The sequence below is a fragment of the Miniopterus schreibersii genome (assembly GCF_964146895.1).
Source record: "Miniopterus schreibersii genome assembly, chromosome: 13".
Taxonomy (NCBI): Eukaryota; Metazoa; Chordata; class Mammalia; order Chiroptera; family Miniopteridae; genus Miniopterus; species Miniopterus schreibersii.
The window spans coordinates 47,456,795-47,477,265 of NC_138113.1; positions in this window are offsets into that span (position 1 = coordinate 47,456,795).

Below are 20,471 nucleotides of genomic sequence, written 5' to 3' on the forward strand. Positions count from 1 at the left end.
CTAGGGCGCTGCTTACCCATTTCTTTTTCACACACCATTCCCTATCCAAATTACCCCTGTCCTTCTGCCCTTACTTGAAACAGCACATTATTTACAAGACGACAAAGTACTTCTTTTTGTTGAACCCTCAAAATCAGGTTTTATTATTCTTGCGGCAATTTAAGTTTCTACTCTTTTCAATCAATTTTTAAAAATATATATATTTTTTAATTGACTTCAGAGAGAGGAAGGGAGAGGGAGAGAGATAGAAACAGCAATGATGAGAGAGTCATCATTGATCAGCTGCCTCCTGAATGCCCGCTGCTGGAAATTGAGCCTGCAACTGGGACATGTGCCCTGACTGGGAATCGAACTGAGATCTCCTGGATCATAGGTTATTGCTCAACCACTGAGCCATGCCAGCCCGGCCTTTTCGATCAATTTTAAGGAGTTCCCATAATTACTCAATCACTCGGGGTGAGGTATGTGGTCTTTGGAGGCATGCTGAATCTCAGCTCAGTGACAACTCCTGTGTGTCCCTAGCAAATCACTTCTTTCTATAAAGCCTCAGTTGCTTCATTTGGGAAATGAGGATAACAATAGAACCTAGGTCGTACACTTCTGGAAATTAAATGACACAGTATATGTAAAATGGTTCATAGATTTTTCTAGCACAATGGAGATTGGTTGTTGCCATTTTACCAATTTCTCAGAATCATTGCTTAAATCAAATTCAACTTCTCATTAGGAAACCACTTATTTTGCTCCATAATAAAAATTTTTAAATGGGACTTTTTTTCAGAATATGTAAGAATGCATACTTCAAAATCAAAAGCATCAAGATATAAAAGGCCATGTGAATCATTCTCTTAAAACAGTCTCCAGCCCTGGCAGCGTGGCGCGGCGGCTGAGCATCTACCGATGAAGCCGGAGGTCACGGTTTGATTCCCGGTCAAGGCACAGGCCGGGCTGTGGGCTGGGTTCCCACTAGGAGGCGTGCATGAAGCAACCTAGCGGTGACTCTCCTCACCGATGTTTCTCCCTCTCCCTCTCCCTTCCTCTTTCTGAAATCAATTAAAGAAAACAACAACATTAAAATGAACCATAAAAAGAAACAAACAAAAGAAAACAGTCTCCAAACATATCACTGCCCTTTTAACTCTGATTCATATATTGCAAACCTGACTTTCTTTCCCTTCACATTCTGGGCAGGCCACACGCGGTTCCTTTCATCTTCGCAGTTTTCACACGGTTATGTTTCATTACACAGTAAGATGTGTCAAATAGGAAAACACTTCACTGGCTTGCTGGTGAAAATTTAACATGTCATCTATATACCTATTTTCAGTTCTTAAAATGCTTTTCGAGGCTGAAATAACGTGGTAAAGAAATGTGATGTTGTTATACGCTTTGAAGTTTTAAAAGGAAAGAAGGGGAAAAAAAGGAACAGAATGGCTATTCAAAATCATTATTGACGCTGTCAAGCCGCATGTCTTAATTTGTAGAAGACATGGCTGTGTGGGACGCTGCCTAACTGGAGTAGTTTGAAGGGCACAGGAAAAACCTCTTGCTCAAAATGTCCATCTTATGGGCTTTCAATTTCACCATCTTTCAGTTCTCAGGAAATTCAAATTTTAGTGAGAGTGATAAAATTTTCATCTTTAGCTTATCAACTTTATGGGTTGGCAACTCAACAATACTTAGTAGAAAAAAAAGATTCAAAATAGGTAGAGGTGAGAGTCAGGAAAGTCTTGGGGGTGGGGGGGAATGGAAGGCAATAGTAGAAAGAAAGAATTAGTAAAATTTGTCCCAGCCCATCTCATAGCTTCTGGAGTAATAAAGTAATAGGCAGCCTATTATTCGTCATCGACTGGTGTTACCAATATTAGCCAAAGTCTATGCAAGCAATTGTTTTTCTAAAGTTCCAAGAAGAGTAGGGCTAGGGAGGCATAGTATCAGTCTGATATGTTCTGTTGGATATTAAAAGTTGTTGAATATTAGTTATAACTCTTCAGAATGCATAATTCTCCTGCCTCCAAACCTGACTGATGCTAAATAAGCACATATATGCGCTTGTATTTTAGTGGTGCTACAATGCAATGGAATGAATAGAGCTTTTTAGCACAAATTTTATCAGATATTCATTTTGTGATTTTGAGTAATTTAATTAAGCTCTATATAGCTTTCAGTTTCCTTATTTCTAAAGTATGGGGGAAAAAGTTACTTTTTTCTGATGATTTAAGAGGGTGATGGTGAAAATATTGAATGAAACAGTGTTTTTCATAATGATATGTAGGTAGATGATAGGTAGATATAGATAGATAACATGCAGCCAAATTTTCTGAATCTCTCTGAAATAGTCATTTCAGTATAATATGTGAATGAATTTCCCGTATTCATTTTATGTTATTCTTAAAATGTCTCCATTCTATTAAATAATGCAATCTAAAGGACTGCAGTATTAATAACAAGATGGGATTTATTAATTCTATTTAGCATTTCTAAAGATTTGTTCAAAGACCTGATTTAAATTAATTATTAGGGTTAAGTATTGATTTTATTTATCTAGTCCTTCCTAGATACATTGTACTTCCTAGATATAAGTATCTCAAGAATATCGAGATACTTGCCCTTTCCTTTATACCAACTATTATCTAACTGCCTTCACATTCTGATTTTACTACTACAACTAAAATCAATGATAAAATAACAGTAGGTAACTCAATAGAAATTGCTTAAAATATAACAGCCTCTTGTTCCCTTATTAAATTATTTTTTTTTTAAGAAAAGCTTTTGAAAGCAAGGCTTGTTTCAGCCTCTTAAGAGAAAGCCTTTTGAAAAGAAGCATCATTCTCATTTCTCCAAGTACCCAGAGGGGAATGAGAAAGTTTAGCTACCAGTGTGAATTGCCAATACTGAGTCAAAGTAAATTCACAGTAGCAAATCTGAAATAAATGGATACAACAGAAGAATAGAATTCCTCTGTATCTGAGCAGGGAGTTATTAAAAGCAGAGTGGAAAAGTATTATAAAATATCCAAAAATTTCTTTTTCCTTTTGCCGAATAATAGATGAGGAAAGATGCTGTCAAGAAAATAAATTTGAGACCATTGTTCCTTTCACAGGAGCATAATAGTACCAGAAACATAGTTGACAGTTCAAGGATTCAAATCTTTATACAACAAAATGTTCTCATACAAATGTGTACCATGAACAGTAAAACAACACATTACTTTAAAATAACAGAAAAAGCTAAAGTTGAGAGGGGAGGTAATAGGTGCAACCTGACCTGGACCAACAGGCGAAGGAAAAGAAAATAGGTAATTAGTAAAATGACTCAAAACAGAACTACATTTGTCATAGGTTCATGGACATTTTATTATCATAGAGAGTCTTAAAGATAATCTCATTCAAACCACTTATATCAGAGATGTAGAAATTTGATGCAATAACTTCTATAGGACAGAGAAAATTTTATAACACATTGCAATGAAAATTCAAATTTCTTAAGTAAACAGTGATACTCAAAATTATGTTGTGTTTTAAAATTGAAGCACACAGTATAATAACATTAACCGATATAATTCAAAAACTTTATACATTGTATAACTTTCAGAATCCAGTTTCTTCTACATAGCATTTGATCAATAATTGCTTATAAAACTGAAATTAATGTACTGTTATTTAATTTATTGATGGGTAATATTTCACCTACATTATCAGACATTTGATACTATAGTCCTAATGGAAATAATCACCGAGAATTTCACAGAGGATATACCTACAGTCAACCTTTGATCAAAGGAGGAGTTAGAAGCACCATTTCTCCCACACAGTAGAAAATCTGCATATAACCTTTGACTTCCTAAAAATTCAAGTTGTCCCTCAGTGTCCACAGGGGATTGGTTCCAGCAACCCCTGCAAATACCCAAATCCACTGATGCTAAAGTCACCTATATAAAATGGTATAGATCAATGCATACAATGCAAATCTCCACCTCTGCAAACTCCCAACCACAATTGAAACAGTACAGGTGTAGAAGTGAACCCTTAAAGTTCAAACCCATGTTGTTCCAAGGTCAGCTGTGTGTGTGTGTGTGTGTGTGTGTGTGTGTGTGTGTGTGTGTGTGTGTGTGTGTAACATCCAACATCACCGGTGAAAATTTTATTACAATTAAGCCATTTTTCTGTTTTGATTAGAATACATATCTAAATAACACTGCGTAAAATAGAAAGATCTTTCCATTCTCCCACATTTCAATAAACCTAAATAAGTTGTGTTTAGATCTTTACTGGCTTTGACATAGATACCTCCACCTTGAAGTCCTTGATTAATGACTTCAGCTATGAAACCTTTTGCTTTCATGGAACACCATGTATTGTATGTGGAAGAAGGCAGAAAAAAAGGGCTTAGAAATTTGTGGTTTTAACCTTTCATTAGAGGTGTATGAATATTAACAGTTACCCAGTATCAGAACTAATTTGTAATAAAATAATCTACATTTACCATAAGCAAACATTTTTATTAGCAATTATTCCAAGTTCTCATGCATTTATTCGAGGTAAGGAACACAGTGTTTTTTATCATAGATTAAATTGAAATAATTCATGATATAGTTGTTACCACTTATAGTTGTAAATTAGATCTATTTGTGGAACTTAAAAAAAATATAGATGTTGGTCTCTGCCATTTTATATGGTATATTCTGGAAAGATATAGCTTTTGTTTAAAATAAAAATGAGAATTAAATCTATTGACCATCCACTCTAAGAAAATGATTTCATTGGATGGAGGTTGTCGAGTAAATTTCTGTACACTGAGTAACATTTGACACCATTTTTGTCTACAAAAGAACTTGGAGAGATGTGGATCATTAGAATGTTGAAAAATGGAAGGCAGAAATATCATTCAGCAGCTGCTGGACACTGATTCCTTCTCATTCAGGGTGAAGATGTCTCCTTACAGATGCTAATTGTGGTTGAAGAGCAAGTAATACCAATTCTTATAAGCCCTCCCTTAATAGGAAAACACAGATTTTTAACAGAAATTCCATGGAAATTATTATATAAGCTCCAAATATAAGGAAAAAATCGAGCTTCTAGAGCTGGTGGAACCTAACGTTGCATAGAAAATATTATATCTTCCTGTCCCTGCTAGAGACTTTGGGCACCAAGGGATACTACATAGATATGTGCTCCAACTGTCCCTTTCTTCAGTGGTCACCATGCTGTTCTCTTACCAATTTCAAATCACCTGAAATTTTGAAGCCAGCATGAGCATTCACCCTGAAGTCAATAGAGGGGTGTTTTTATTTTTTTATTTATTTTTATTTCTTTATTAATTTATTATTATTATTTTTATTATTATTATTATTATTATTTTAATGCCCTTATTGATTTCAGAGAGAGAAAAGGAGAGGGAGAGAGTCAGAAACATCCACCATGAGTCATTGATCTGCTGCCTCCTACTGGTGATCAAGCCCACAACCTGGGCATGTGCACCAATTGGGAATGGAACAGCGATCTCCTGGATCCCAGGTCAATGCTCAACCTGAGCCACACTGGCTGGGCGACGGAAGTGTTTTTAGTGAAGTGAAAGAGAGAAGAGAGAACTGACTATGCCTTAAATATACATAGCATTCCATGAGGTGGGCTATCAGATTAGAGGGAGAGAGGCTTTTTATTTGGTAATTATTAGTGGATTTAATCATCCATTTACCTCTACTTATAACTAGTCAGGTCGCATGGCTAATGAAAAACATCGAAGCCAGTAGATAAGATGGCACAACACCCTTAACCTCAACTTTCATATTAAACAGTGCTACTTGGGTCTCTATTCATGAGTGAGTATTACATATGATTTGTTGAAACACAAGATAATGACCTTATATAGATGATATATAAAATTATTCCTATGGTGGAATGGAAATGTTTCCTTCACAAGAGTCTTCAAAGAATATCCTTTTATCAGTATTAACCCTTGTCTAACTCTTTTACCTTAGCATGTATGCCTTATATAGTTTTTGTATTGGAACATATTTAACATTGTTTTTATTCAAGCACCTTACCCCAGGCAATGTTCTTGGTGATCAACATATGGGTAAAAGACATGCTCAGGAAAAGGCAGTTCTCAAGAGCAGAAAGCCTTTGTTATATTTTAACAGCTTTATTGAAATAGAATTCACCTACCATGCAATTCATCCATTTAAACGTCCCAAATCAATGTTTTTAGTATAGTCCCAGAGTCGTGCAATCATCACCACGATCAATTTTAGAATATTTTCATCACTCCAAGAAGAGCGAATGCGTTCTTTAGTTATCACTTCTCCAATTTCCCCTGCACTGCAGCCCTAGGCAACCACTAATCTACTTTCTGTCTCTATAGATTTGTCTATTCTAGACATTTAATAAAAATGTAATCATATAATATATCGCTTTTGTGATTGACTCTTTTCAGTTAGCTACTACTTTTCAAAGTTAATCCAATTTCTAGCATATATTAACATTCTAGTTTTTTTTATGGCCAAATAATATATCATTATATATATCTTTCCCCCTCACATGTCTGTTAATGTATAGTTGGGTTGTTTCCACATTTGTCTATTATATATACTGTTGCTATGAACACTTTGTATAAGCCTTTCTGTGGGCATCTGTTTACATTTCTTTAGGGTGCAAACCTAGGAGTGAAATTGCTAGGTCACCTGGGAACTCTATGTTTAATCTTTGAGGAATTGGCAGACCGTTTCCAATGTGGCTACAGTGTTTTACATCCCCACAGGCGCTATTTGAGGACTGGAATTATCAACCACTTTAGTGGGTGTGAAGTGCACCCTAGTAGGAGTAAACCATGGTGTTGATTTGCATCCTCTTGATGACTAATGATATTGATTACATATTCATGTGTTAATTGGTTATTTGAATGTTTTTAGGTAAATGTCTGTTAGATGCTTTGCTCATTTTTGAAAATTGGGTTACTTGTCTTTTCATTATTGAGTAAAGTCCATTATACATCCTGGATACTAGGCTCAGATACACGATTTACAAATATTTTCTCCAATTCTGTGGATAATATTCTCACTTCCTTGATAATGTCCTTTAAATAAATAAATAAAAAGTTTTTGATTTTGATGAACTCCGACTTCTATGTATTTTAAATGTTGTAGCTTATAGTTTTATGGCATATTTAATAAACCATTTTCAAATCCTAGGTCAGAAAGATTTATCTAACTATTTTAAGTGTTTTTTAGTTTTAAACCACTTCTATATTTAGGACTTGGATTCATTTTGATTCAATTTTTGTATACAGTGTAAAGCGGGAATGCAAATTCTGGGGTTTTTTGTTTTGTTTTGTTTTTGGGGGCGTTTTGCAGGTGAATATACATTTGTACAGTACTATTTGTTCTTTTCCCATTGAGTGGCCTTGGCACACTCATTAAAAATGAATCCACTGTGATATGGGGGTTTATTTACAAGTGCCAATTTGATTCCATTGATCTATATAGCTATCCTTATGCCAGTGCCATACGATCTGGATTACTGTGGGTTTGTGTTAAGTTTTGAAATCAGGAAGTGTGAGTTCCCCAGATTTGCTCTTCTATTATAAGATTTTTTCTCCCCCTCTTTTATGCTCCTTAGTTTTTCCTATGAATTTTGGAATGAGTTGTCAATTTCTTCATAAAAGCCTGCTGGGATTCTGATAGGGATTGCGTGGAATCTATAGATCACTTTGCACAATATTAAGATCTTAACACTATTGTCTCCCAATTCACAAACATGAGATGTATTTCCATTTATTTGGCTCTTATTTACTTCAATGGTGGTTTGTAGTTTCTAGGGTATGAGTTTTTATTGAATTTATTCCTAGTAATTTTATTCATTTTGAGGTTATTTTAAATGAACTTGTTTTCTTAATTTCATTTTTGGACTATTCATTGCAAGTACATAGAAATACAATACTATATGGCTATCATAGACTGCAACCTAGTTAAACTTGTTTTTTCTATTTATTTCAAACAAATTTATTAGTGTTTTCTGTATACAAGACCACATCATCTACATATAAATAGAAATCTAGATTGCTTTCCAATCTGAATGTCTTTTGTTTCACTTCCTTGCCTACTTGTCCAACCCAATGTGGGAAAGAAACGGAAAGACTGACTATCCTGTCTTATTCAAATCTTAGAAGGCATTGGATTAGGGAGGGTCTGCACCAGAAGCCTGCATTTTGGCCCTAGGCCCTTCCAGCTTCTGGAAGGCTAAAGAAGTGTGGCTGGAGCATACACACTATACTCTCCAGTTATGCCCTCTTCATAGGACCCTTCCCTCTTCACTTCTCTGGGGCCTTGGGATGAAGCACAGCCTGGTGACTGGTGACTCTGTGTGTGGTGGGCTAGGTTCCCAAGAGGACTGAGGATTGGGGACAAGCCTGATCCCCAAGGGAGGAGTCCCAGGCCAAGAACCTCTGACACCAGAGCATCCAACTGTTTGTCATCCCAAGACTCCTCTGCAGCCCCAGTAGAACTCCCAGGTCTCTGAGATCAGTCTTCCTCTGGGAAGATTAGTCATGGGGGCAGCACGTCAGACCCGATTCTGCCATTCTCTTAACAGCTTGTGTTTCTTTCCTGGAATCCCATTTTGCAACCAATAGATTTATGTGAGACGCTTAATAATCATATGTGGTAACTGTAGGAGATGCACAAAGGAAGAGCAGTAAATCAGTAAATTTGGGCTCCTCTGGACAATAGCAAACAGGCAGAATCAGCCTAAGAAGTTTCAAGTGAAAACAGGAAGGACAACAGTCTGACCTTTGAATGTATATATCAAGTGGACATGGATGTGTTTTCCGTGCAGCTGTTGTGCAGAATATATAGATTCATAAAGGTTTGTAAAATAAGAATATATAAAGGTATATTTATCAGAGTATTCTGAGCATTTTCAATAGTTGTAGGAATTTAATGTAAATGATGCTCAACCCCTGAGCCACGCCTACCTGGCTGACCAAATTATTCTTTCTTAATTCTTTTCATTTGAGGTGTTGGCCAGTCAGCACCATACTTGTTGAGATTCCCAACTTCCTTCATTACATTTGCATAATGTTACAATACGATTAGAGATGTCTTCCTTGGAAGGGTTCCTCCCTTTTCCATTGTGCTTCAATCAGTCCCTATTCTTTCCAAAACAGGGCATCACTGAGGACTGTGCCCAAGGATCAGTGCTCTAATCTTTATACTTCTTTTCATGACTCTTGCTTCAAAGTGCATAATCCTATAATCCACGGTTCCAAATGTCAACTCTATTGGAGTTACACCCAAATCTATTTGTATGGCCCTGAACTCCCATTGTTCTGGATATGAGTCACCACTTACTCTTTATATCATCCATGTAGGTTATTGTTCGAGTTGTCCTCTTTGTTCCTAGTGGCTCCCAGGAGGTGAGGGCATGCCAAGACCCACAGAGGTTCCTAAGGGGAAGATCACAGACAGCACCTAGATGCATGTGGATTAGAGGCCAGATTCTTAAGCATTTAGAAACTGTGTCTTTGTTTGCTATAGTCCTGTGAGACTTGTGAATGCAAAGCCATTGACTATTATAATTAGGTGATTTGGGGACCACCTTTTGGGTGGCAACCATAAAAGTTGGCTTGCTAATTATGTAGTCAAACTTTTTTCAGGGGCATACTGCCTATTTGGTTTTATTGTTAGAATGAGGGAGAGGGCATAGGTGGGGGAAGGGCTCACCAGCCCCCTTGCATTCTGCAGAGGGTCACAGCCAGCCCCCAAATGCGTGTTAATTAGAAGTTAGTATATAATCAAATTCCTTCCAGGGAATAACCCAGGAATGGATGCTTTTCCTTGCTCTCTCTGTGCTGATCCTTAGGAAGTTAGTCACGGTGAAGGCTCCTGTACCCATTAAAGACTACTTCTCTGCTATAGCCCTGTGGAACTTGTGGACACAAGTTCAATTGGTTTTCAGAGCTAGGTGTTTTGTTGCCTATCACTTGGGTGATGGCCTTAAAAGTTGTGTTCCTAGATGTGTGGTTCTTTGTTCCTTAGGGAGAAGCTGGAACTTGTGGGTTTCTTCTTGCTTGTATGGCACTAAGCCAGCTGTAAGAACATGCAGTTTTAAAATCCAATCTGAGCTATTTATTGGTGCTAAGAGGTCATATAATGAGAATTATTATATCTAGTTTCAAAGGCCTAATTGCTAAATAAGAGAAAATTATACACTTTAAGAATAACCATGGCTTTTACATTGTGTAGCTCATCTTATATAATTTTTTCCCTCTGCATCTGCCTCTGGATAGAAAAAAAAATGACAAAAAACTAGATGATAGAGAACTGAAAATGTTGAAAATGTCAATCTTTCTTTGGTTTTTGTACAAAGCTATTCACTCTTCTTAGGGATATTAAGAGCTAGGTATTTAATCCCATGTTAAATTTCACTTTAATTTAATCCCATGTCAGATTTTCACTTTAATTTGACTGAGAGTTTCAGTGCTAGATACAGCTGAAAGCAGAAGAACAGTGGGAATAATCCAATGCAACTTCTCTTTGACAGTATTAACAATGAGAGATGTTTACTTAAACAAAGAATAAACTATTTAAAATGCCTAAAAGTAAATGAGAAATCATTTAGGGCAAGACCATTAAGGAAGAAAATAGCATTTTCTACACACTTATTTCTATTTTTGGAAACAACAACTTTTTATTAGATTTGTTAAATAACTCTTTACATTGAAAACCATGTGATTTATTTATTTATGTTTTAAGTGAAATTATCTTCCATGAAGGTAATTTTTTATATCCATGAAGATAATTTTTAAAAATATCTTTTAAAAAGAGAGAGGAAGGGAGAGGGAGAGAGAGATAGAAACATCAATAATGAGAGAGTCATTGATCGGCTGCTTCCTGCATGACCTCTGCTGGGGATCAAGCCCACAACCCAGGCATGTGCCCTGACCAAGGATGGAACCGAGACCTCCTGGTTCATAGGTTGACACTCAACCACTGAGCCACTCCTGCTGGGCGAAACCATAATATTTATATCAGAATAAGATTTTAGGACATGATTACAGTAAAATAATGCACTGTGGTTTCACTGTGAAATCTTGTCTGTATAGAAAACCAAGTGAAATGGGAAATGTTAAAATCCTCTATTTCCTTTGTTTTGTAATTATATATTCTTTATATAATGTCTTATAGATAATAACCAAATAATGAGAAGTGCTATTATTTGATGAAGATGTTATCCACGACTTTCTCTCAGTGATACATATGTGTTCAGATTTTGCAAACCTCACCTGGTGTTTGAAATGCCATTGAGTCTCTTATGTGCAGTCTTCCTCAGCTAGTAAAAGTCAGGGAATGAGTGACTATTTATGCACAGGGCAAGTTTACATTTATGAATCTTAGGAAATCTTATGAATTTTAGAATTTGGTTTGGATTTATAACTTTGCCTTGGGCCTTCATTTCATATCACTGTGGTATCCAATTTCTTCCTTTTGGTGACCAAACATTATCTGGTAATTTTCTATTCAGCTGCCGAAGCTATCATGCATTTCACAGGTTTCTGCAAAGCATACTCTGCATGGCAATCGACAATCTTCTGATAGCCCAACATGGTGGACAAATCATACTAATAGTCACAGGCTGATCTTCCCAGAGGAGTCATTCAGCAAGGGCACCTGAAGTCATCCTGGTTTTAATCTGTTTTGAAAATCAAAGATCCCAGCATTTCTGAATTTCTTAAGGTCATTGGTCTACTTTATGTTTCCTGTGATGTACAGCCTAAACTAGCTTGGAGGTGAAAGATGCAGTTAAGGCAAAGTGAAGAAAATGATTTTGAGATGCAGCACTTTCAGTTTAAAAGGCTATTAATGACCATAAAGGATTCAACAACAAAAATAGGTTTCTTTCCTCCTTGCAGGGACTCTAGGTTGCTGACAGAGGATGCACAGTAACATAACTCTCTGGTTTTATGTTAATAATACACACACGCACACACACTTTTTATTTATTAATACTTATTTTCAGAAAAACTTCTTCATTGAGGGAAGTTGCCTTTATTGTGTGAGTTAGTGCCTATGCTTGTGTGTCGATGTTTGTGTGTTTGTGTGTGTTTAAATCAAACTGTTTAGCACCAGCTGATATGGCTCTGTGGTTAGAGAGTTGGCCTGTGTACCAGAGTCTTGGGTTCAATTCCTGGTCAAGGGTACATACCTGGATTGCAGGTTAGATCCCTGGCCCTGGTTGGGGCTCTGTGGGAGGTATAAAAATCAGTGTCTCTCTCACATCAATGTTTCCCCTCTCCCTTCCTCACTCTTTTCCACTCTCTCTAAAAAATCAATAAAAAAATATCCTCCAGTGAAGATTAACCAAACAACAACAAAAATAAAAAACAAAGAACTACAACTATTTATTATTTTTATTTAGTATAAAATATATTTTATACTGTACTCCTCCTGTCAATTTCACATGAGTTTATTCACCATATTTAAAATAAAAAATTCTTCGCATTATAAATAAAAAAAATAAAAAAAGTTCAAGGCTAGAAGGAAAATCACACCTTTGGCTTCCTCCTGCCCACGTGGTGTTTGAAATTTCTCTCAACATTTCATAAAAACCTCCTAACACCACTGCATCTTCATATTTCTTGACAGTGTACTCACTGCCTTCCAGATCAGTGAAGCTTATTCCATCTTTGAACATTTCAGGATTTTGGAAAGTTCTTTCTATTAAACTGAAATATATTTTATTTTTACTTGTATACATTAGTCTTGGCTCTGCTCCCTGGAATCACATAAAACAAATATGAATCTCTTTTCCATAGGACTTTTCTCTTTCCAAATCCTTCAAATATTTGATGTTTATAAGCATGAATCCTGCTGAGTCTCTTTCCCACCCCCAATAAATTAAAATATTCTACAAAAATCATGATTTTTTTTTAAATCCTCACAAGAGAATATGTTTTTATTGATTTTTAGGTAGAGGAAAGGAGAGAGAGAAACATCGACTGGTTGCCTCCCATACGTGCTTCACCAGGTATTAAACCACAACCTAGGTACGTGCTCCGACAGGACACTTGAACCCGCCACCCCTTGGTGAACAGGATGATGCTCCAACCAACTAAGCTACACTAACCAGGGCTGACTTTTAATTTTATAACCATTCTGCCTTTCTTATATGTCAGGGCATTTTGCTTGTGTTCCACTTCAGGAAAATAAAGTATAGACAGAGTTGTTGGGAGCTGAGAAGAGAAAAGATCATTCTATTCTTTCTGTTTTTCATAAAACATCTATGTGCTCACCCTTCCTCCCATAGGGATGAGAGAGGAAATTTAGTAGGTTATTCCAGTTTTTTCCACCATTCACTGTTTCTCAAAAAGGATTGATATTGTCACAGAGAAATTGCACTGGATTATTGCAATATGGGGTCAAAACTATTGCAGTGGAAGAGCAAGGCTGACTTCAATTCCACTGTTAAAAGGCAAGAAAGTTTCTAGGAACTAGTGTGAGCAAGTGGGAAATAACTCTAGGACATTAAAGGGGAGATTGGTCAATATGATTATATCATCTGTGTTTAATTGGAGTTTATTAAATTTAGGCTTCAATCTACCATCCCACAGAGATTGGAAGATAGGAGTGTCATTCTTGATGATAAATTTCAAAAGGGTGTCTCTCTTGAGAAGGAGAGTTCTGAGTTGTAAAACGGGCAGGAGGAGTCTGGGAGAAAATTTATATCTCAAAGGAGAAGACAAAGAATTTACAATTACAAGTTCAATGTTTTATGAAAAAGGAGGCTAAGGGCCTATAGTCAGTAAAAACAAACAAACTAAAGTTTAGTCAAGCTGAAGGAAATAACAAGGCTGATTGCTGAATGCTTACCTTCCACTGTTGAGAATCTGGCCTTTATTGGACACCTTTAATAGGACAAAGGCATCTTAGGTTAAAAAGGTGTAAACTGGCTTTTTCTCTATTGAATATTCCCTGATATCAAACACAGACAGTTTTTAGAAGTCAAACCTTGTTGTACTGCAGAAAGCTGGATGAATGTGTAGCAATAGTTCTCAGAAAATTAATATTTTTTCAGTTGGATTAAAATATCTTGACATTGTAGTAAATAGAGGAAAGCCCAATTTGGACTTAAAGAAACACACCTTTTTCCCTGCAACCTGCCTTACTCATGCTGCAAGTTGTTAATTATTGGACCTCTGCTAACAAAGAAAACCCCTGGATATCTTTCTTTTCCATGGTTATCCTATGGATACATCTTTCCTTGGTCAGAACCCAGGGAAGTTGAGAAGTAATGACTGTGACCCTGACGTAACTCAGGTGGAACAACAACATGAGCAGAGGGCGTTAAATACTTGAAGAGATAAAATAGATGAGGGTATTGAGATTGTCAATCATTTGAAAGAAACTCCTGACAAGAAAAAAAGATGAATGCTTCTCACAGACATGGGGTAGTAAAGAGAATGAGTCTGTAATAAAAAAATCACCCATAGAATATGGTACAAGAATCATTAAAGATTGATTAAAACTGAGAGGGGGAAAAAATGAATGAAATAAGAGAAGATGCATGCCCAAGATGTGAGCCAGAGGTCTGCCTGATAAGCCATTATCACGCTGAAGGAAAATGACAAGTTTAGGGTATCAAACTCATGGCTGTCATACAAGCCACGGGACAAGAAATGGGAAATCCAAACAGGAATCAGGGGCCTGAACAAAGGCTGGAATTTGGTAATATTTATCTGATATCCTGTGGAAGACCACTTCCCACTCCCCTTGTCATGTTCTGAGCCCACCAGCTCAAAGCAGAAGCGAGGAGTCGTGATCGCATCTGAAGCGGAGGAAGCAGCACTGCCCATCACACTCTGTAAAGGGAGTACCTTTCTCCCTTGATAATTTATCTCTGTGAATACAGCCTGAGGAAAAGTTATGCTTTGCTTGCTACGTCCAACCTTATGTTCTAACTGTAAAGTGGTAAGTCTTAAGTATTCATTCATTTCTACATATAAAAATCTATTCCTCAACTTGAAGTAGCATAGTGTGACAGGTGCAGAGGCTTAGAGTTAATTTGTTAAAAGCACCTTAATTTTGAGTTGAATAAAATATTCAGATGATTTAATTCCATGTGTGGACTTGCTGTCAAAACCTCCAGGTAAATGTAACATGCACAGTAGCTGCTTCAGTGCTCATTGACCAGGGTTAGAATTTTTCTAATGTACTTCAGGAAGGCAAATCCAAGACCTGTAGGGGGAATGAGAACAGCAAAAGAAATAGGATCTGTCTGTGGGATCTTTGAAGAATATATTTCCCTTGCTTTATACTGATTAAATTACCAGGGTGGGCAGTGATCTTTCATGGGAGTGACTGCTACTTATATGAGAAAGGTCAAGATCATCATTACGACTGAGCGTTGATATAAAAAAATGTTCTAATAAAAACAAAATTTAAAAAGTAAAAAAGTAATATTAATAAATATTGGAGACGCAGATCACACATTGCTTTAAAATACATTTACACTATTCAAGGAGTAAAACCCAATTTTCAATTGGAAACTATTTGATATAAGTAACTGAGATAACACTGTGACCATAATATAAGATTCTCAGCACATGTGTATATCTTTGGTGACTCTTTTCTGAATTCTTTGCATACACATAATACATCTGAATTAATATTTGAATGATGGATACTTGACTGAAGTAACTTACCTCTCAAAGCTACACCTTTGAAATGGAAATTATTTATTATGGGAATCCAGCCTGGGATTGATTTAATATGATAAAATTTAATAAAAATTGCATCAAACTTTGAGTCAGGAAATTCAAGTGTAAGTAACAGGCCCTTCATTTTTTTATTTGGTGAGATTTGAGGGTAGAAATATCTGTTATATTTACCCCCTAGAAATTTTCTAATAAATAAAATTAACGTCTATCTGAATACTTTTTAAGACTTGTGAATTGTTATACAGACATTAATTAATCACTTACCATTAGCAATATGCAGTACTCATAACTAGGTATAAAATATTAAGATGTAATCCCTGCCCTAACTTTAATGTGGGTGATATGGGGAAGGGAAAATTCCCCTCTTTTCCTATCTAGTTTTTCTGGCTGGACTAATAGTTAAATTGACATGAAACAGATTAATAGCAGGGGATAATCAAATTTAATTACATATGTACATATGTTTCATAAGAATATGTGGCTCAAGGACAAATTAGACCGTTGAGGCTTATTTGCCACCTTGAGCTAAGGTGAAAGGAGTTTGGATTTCAAAGGGAAGGAAGGCAATTCTCAGGTGGGAGAGAAGAAACAAACTTAAAAAAAATTATTGTTGGGCTACCCAGAAACAATGGAGCACACAGGGGAGCCTAACAAACTGACTTTTTTAGGTTCCTCACTGTCCACCACACTTAGGTCATATTAACATGTAGTTTCTATGATGATAGCTCCCTTCTTGGAGTAGGTTTTGTATCTAAATTATTTTAGGCAGTTTGAGGGAAGGTCGAAGGTTCTGAGTCTTCTGTTTCTTAAGAATGATCAACTTAAAATAACCGATGTCCTACGAAAAGCATATTTGGGGTGGCAAAACTCTACTGCCCCTCGCTGACACAAAGTAAAATTACAATTAGAATATAATTTGTGATATGAAGAGGCTGCAAAAAGGGGCAACTAAATAAAAATTTTAGGGGTCTAGAACTGTTGCTGGAAGTAGCGGTTTCATTCAGCTAGATGAAAAATGAGAATATCATTCTGTGAAGTAGGAGATAAGACAGGGGCAAGCCAGAGTTGAAATTAAGAAGGAGGATTCTGTGGCAGCCTAGGGGTGTGCACTGGATTCTGCATGCTGTGATGCACAAAACAGTTTAAATGAGGTGAGGTATCACCTGATTTACATTTTTGAACCTTCATGCTCGTTGCACTACAGGGAACAGTGAATTACAAACAGCAAGATGGGGTAGGAAGGGGACTTGTGGGAAATTATTGTCATGATTTGGTGAAGGCGTGTTACTAAATTAGTGGCAGAGAAGATAAAATGTGGACAATTTGAGAATGACCAAGACTAAAAAGTTGACAGGATTTGAGGCTACTCAGATATCCATTTGAGAGAGAGGAAAATATCAATGATAACTGGGAGTGGAGACTTTTCCAATATTGGAGATAGTGGAAAAGATGTAAAACTTGGGGCAATAGAGAAGACACATCAATCAAAACTGTGTAATATTCTGGTAAAGGTTTGCAGTAGATATTGAACCACATGCAAAGGAGAGTGAGCTGGGGAAGAGGTAGCTAGATGGATGGATAGGTAGGTAGAATGATAGATAAATATCTCAATCTCTATATCTATATCATATATCTATATCTATATCTATATCTATCACCTATATCATCTATCTATATATCTATATCCATATCATCATCTATAGCTATATCATCTATATCTATATCATCTATATCTGTATCTATATCTATCTATCATTTATATTATCTACATCTATCTATATCTATATCTATATTTATATCCATTAGTGATGAGGTCCTCACAGAGAGAGGACTAATCACCACCAAAGACTGAGTAGAGTGTAAAGGAAACCATGGAGGAAATATATTTATAGAGAGAGGAAGGCAGGCAGTAGAAAAGTGGTAAAGGTCAAATAATCTGCCTCGGCAGTGGGAATGAACATTGATTAGGAACAAATAGATAATGTGCTAATCACTGTTGCAACCTCGTTTGTCATGGGCATCCATGGTGTAAGGTGTTATTTTCAATTTGTGTGATACCCTCAAAAGGGTGAGTAGCCTGAGCTGGAAAAGGCAGCATTGTTGCACTTTGTGCAGCTAAAGAGTAGCCACTCTGTGGGCTGAGAATCAATCTGGGCAAGAAGATTGTTGATATGGTGACTGAGGACTTTTGCCAGAATGAAAAAGGGGGTGAATAAAGATTTGGAAGGCTCTGTATAAAGGACCAATACTGCTGACACGACCAGGGAGGTATTAATAGCCCTCCCTGGGTTTGCCCAGTGGAATCTTTTGTTTGTTTTAGAGTGGATCTGGAGGAGGTGAGAGCCGCCCATGCCCCTTACAGCCTCTCTCTCAAACTCCAATCTCCAAAATTAAAGAATAACATCATCAGTTCCTTCCACTTTTTACCTTATGACAATCCCTCAAGTCGGTCACCATATCTACCACTGGCAAAGTAGTCTAAATTAGGAGAACACTAGCATATCCAGGAATTCTGAAAAGACCTTTTTGATTTCCACACTTCTTATAGTTCCCTTCTCCAATCGTTTGTCTCCACAATGCAAAATGATACTTTAAAAATGCACATTTTATTATTAAAAGATTTCCAAGGCTGTACTCTACCCTTAGGATTGACTCAAACCATTAATCTGTTGTATGTAGCATGACTAGTCTTCTACTAAGACATCATTTCCCCTAACTTACCCTCACGCAGTCCTCCAGCAGGACTACCTAAGGCTCTTCAGTGCACCAGGCTCCTTCATTCCTTATGAGCCCTTCGCGGCTCTTCTTTTTCCAGATCAGGTTTTCCCTGTCTCCTGTCACTCAGGGAACTCCTACCCATCCTTCACATTTCCTCAGAAATTTTACTTCTCCAGGAACATGTTCTTTGGTTTTTTTTCAGATTACATTACAGAATCTCATAGTCCACCAAAATGTTCATTTATAGTTAGTGTTGATAAAAGTTAATATTTTATTTTCTTCTCTTATGCCATTGGAATTATTTGAGGACAGGAACCATGTCAACTTCGGACATATTTACATTCCTAGTGCCAAAAAAGTTTATGGTTGTAATAGTTTCCCAGTAATTTATTACATAGTAATTAACGAATAGGTGAATGAATTAGTCAGTACTTAACCGAGTAGCGCAAGTATGAGAGCTGATGCTACGTCACAAAGAGATGAGTATACATGCCCTAAAGTCTTTCCCTTTTATTTATCACCACTATTTATTTAAGAAGTTTGGAAGAAAATGTCTGGTCAGGCAAAGCAAAAGAATGCATACTAGAAAGAATTTATTGGGAAAGAAATACTTGACAAGGTCCAAATAAAATATAAAATTGGTAGATTAATTTCAGCTATTGGTTTCTAGTTATTTTCAAGCAGCACCTTTGTGTGGATGGGTCAAGTTCATTTAAAATAATGGGGAATATCAGGCCATTGTTACTTACTAGTTGGTCAGTCATTTTTGTCCACCGAATTATGTTACCGAGACATTTGAAAATGAACTAAATATGAGGAAGAGTTCTTAAGCGGGAGACACTTTCAATTAACTTTGTAGAAAATGAGTTTACCCAATCATGCCTTTCAATAATATAAAGAGAGGCCTTTCTTGTGTCTATGTCCTCAGGCTTCCAGGTTTAAATGGCTGATAAATGAATTTGTTTCCAGTTTTCATCATAAAAGTTACCTGCTATATATGATTTCTATGTCCATTTTACCTTTTGGATAATTAAAAATAAAGTGAACTTTATGTTTGAAGATACTTATCTTTCCTGAAAACAAAATATAATACTACCAAGTAGCTCTTATTAACTGTGACCTTATTAAATCATCCTCACAACAACTCAGTAAGTTAGGATTTCTTAGTGTTGCCATTTTATAGTTGAAGAAACTAGACTTAAAGAAGTTATGTAACTTGTTTAAGCCTACAAAGCTAATAAGTAAGGGAGCAGAGGATTGAAGCTGGAAAGGCTGATTTCAGATCTTTTCTGTTGTAGACTGAGAATGAGAGCTCACACATTTTCCAAAGCATTCATACTTTCAGAAAACAATTATATGTTTGCTATTTTGTGGCAGGCACTATGCTAAGCACTAGGGATTCTAACTCTTTCCCATAAGGAGCTCATGGCCTATTGGAAAAAATAGACAAGGAGATTATAATAAATGATAAGTGTAATTAAATACATCACACTTTGAGAAAACAATGTCCAAAAAAGGCTTCCCAATGATTATTTATTATATAATTTAGTAAAGAAGCATGAGAGAGAAATACTCAGGTAAAGAAGAAAATATTCTTCTTTTAAGGCAAAGGAAGCAAAAAAAAACACCAAAAACCAAAACCAAAAAGCAAACAGACAATACCCATTTGAGAAATAGTATGGTGTATTGAAGAATGAAAGTAGCTCATCTAGGCTAAAACAAAAATTACAATTTAGTAAGTGGTACACAAGGATGCTAGAATATAAACAGGTGCCAAAACTTAAATTGCTTTATATTGCATATAAATGATTTTGGACTTTGCTCTGAGGGTAATGAAAATTTTAATATGTTTTAATTTTCAACCATTGATTTGAGCAAATTATAAATATATATGATCCTTTTATTTGCTATCAGTGTAAATTATGCAATGAGAAAATGTTAGCATCAATTCTTGTGAAAATTATTGAAATTTTTAGTAACTAAAGGCAATGACAGTATAAAGAATATAGAATCAATCATGGTTGAGAACCCATAAGGAACTC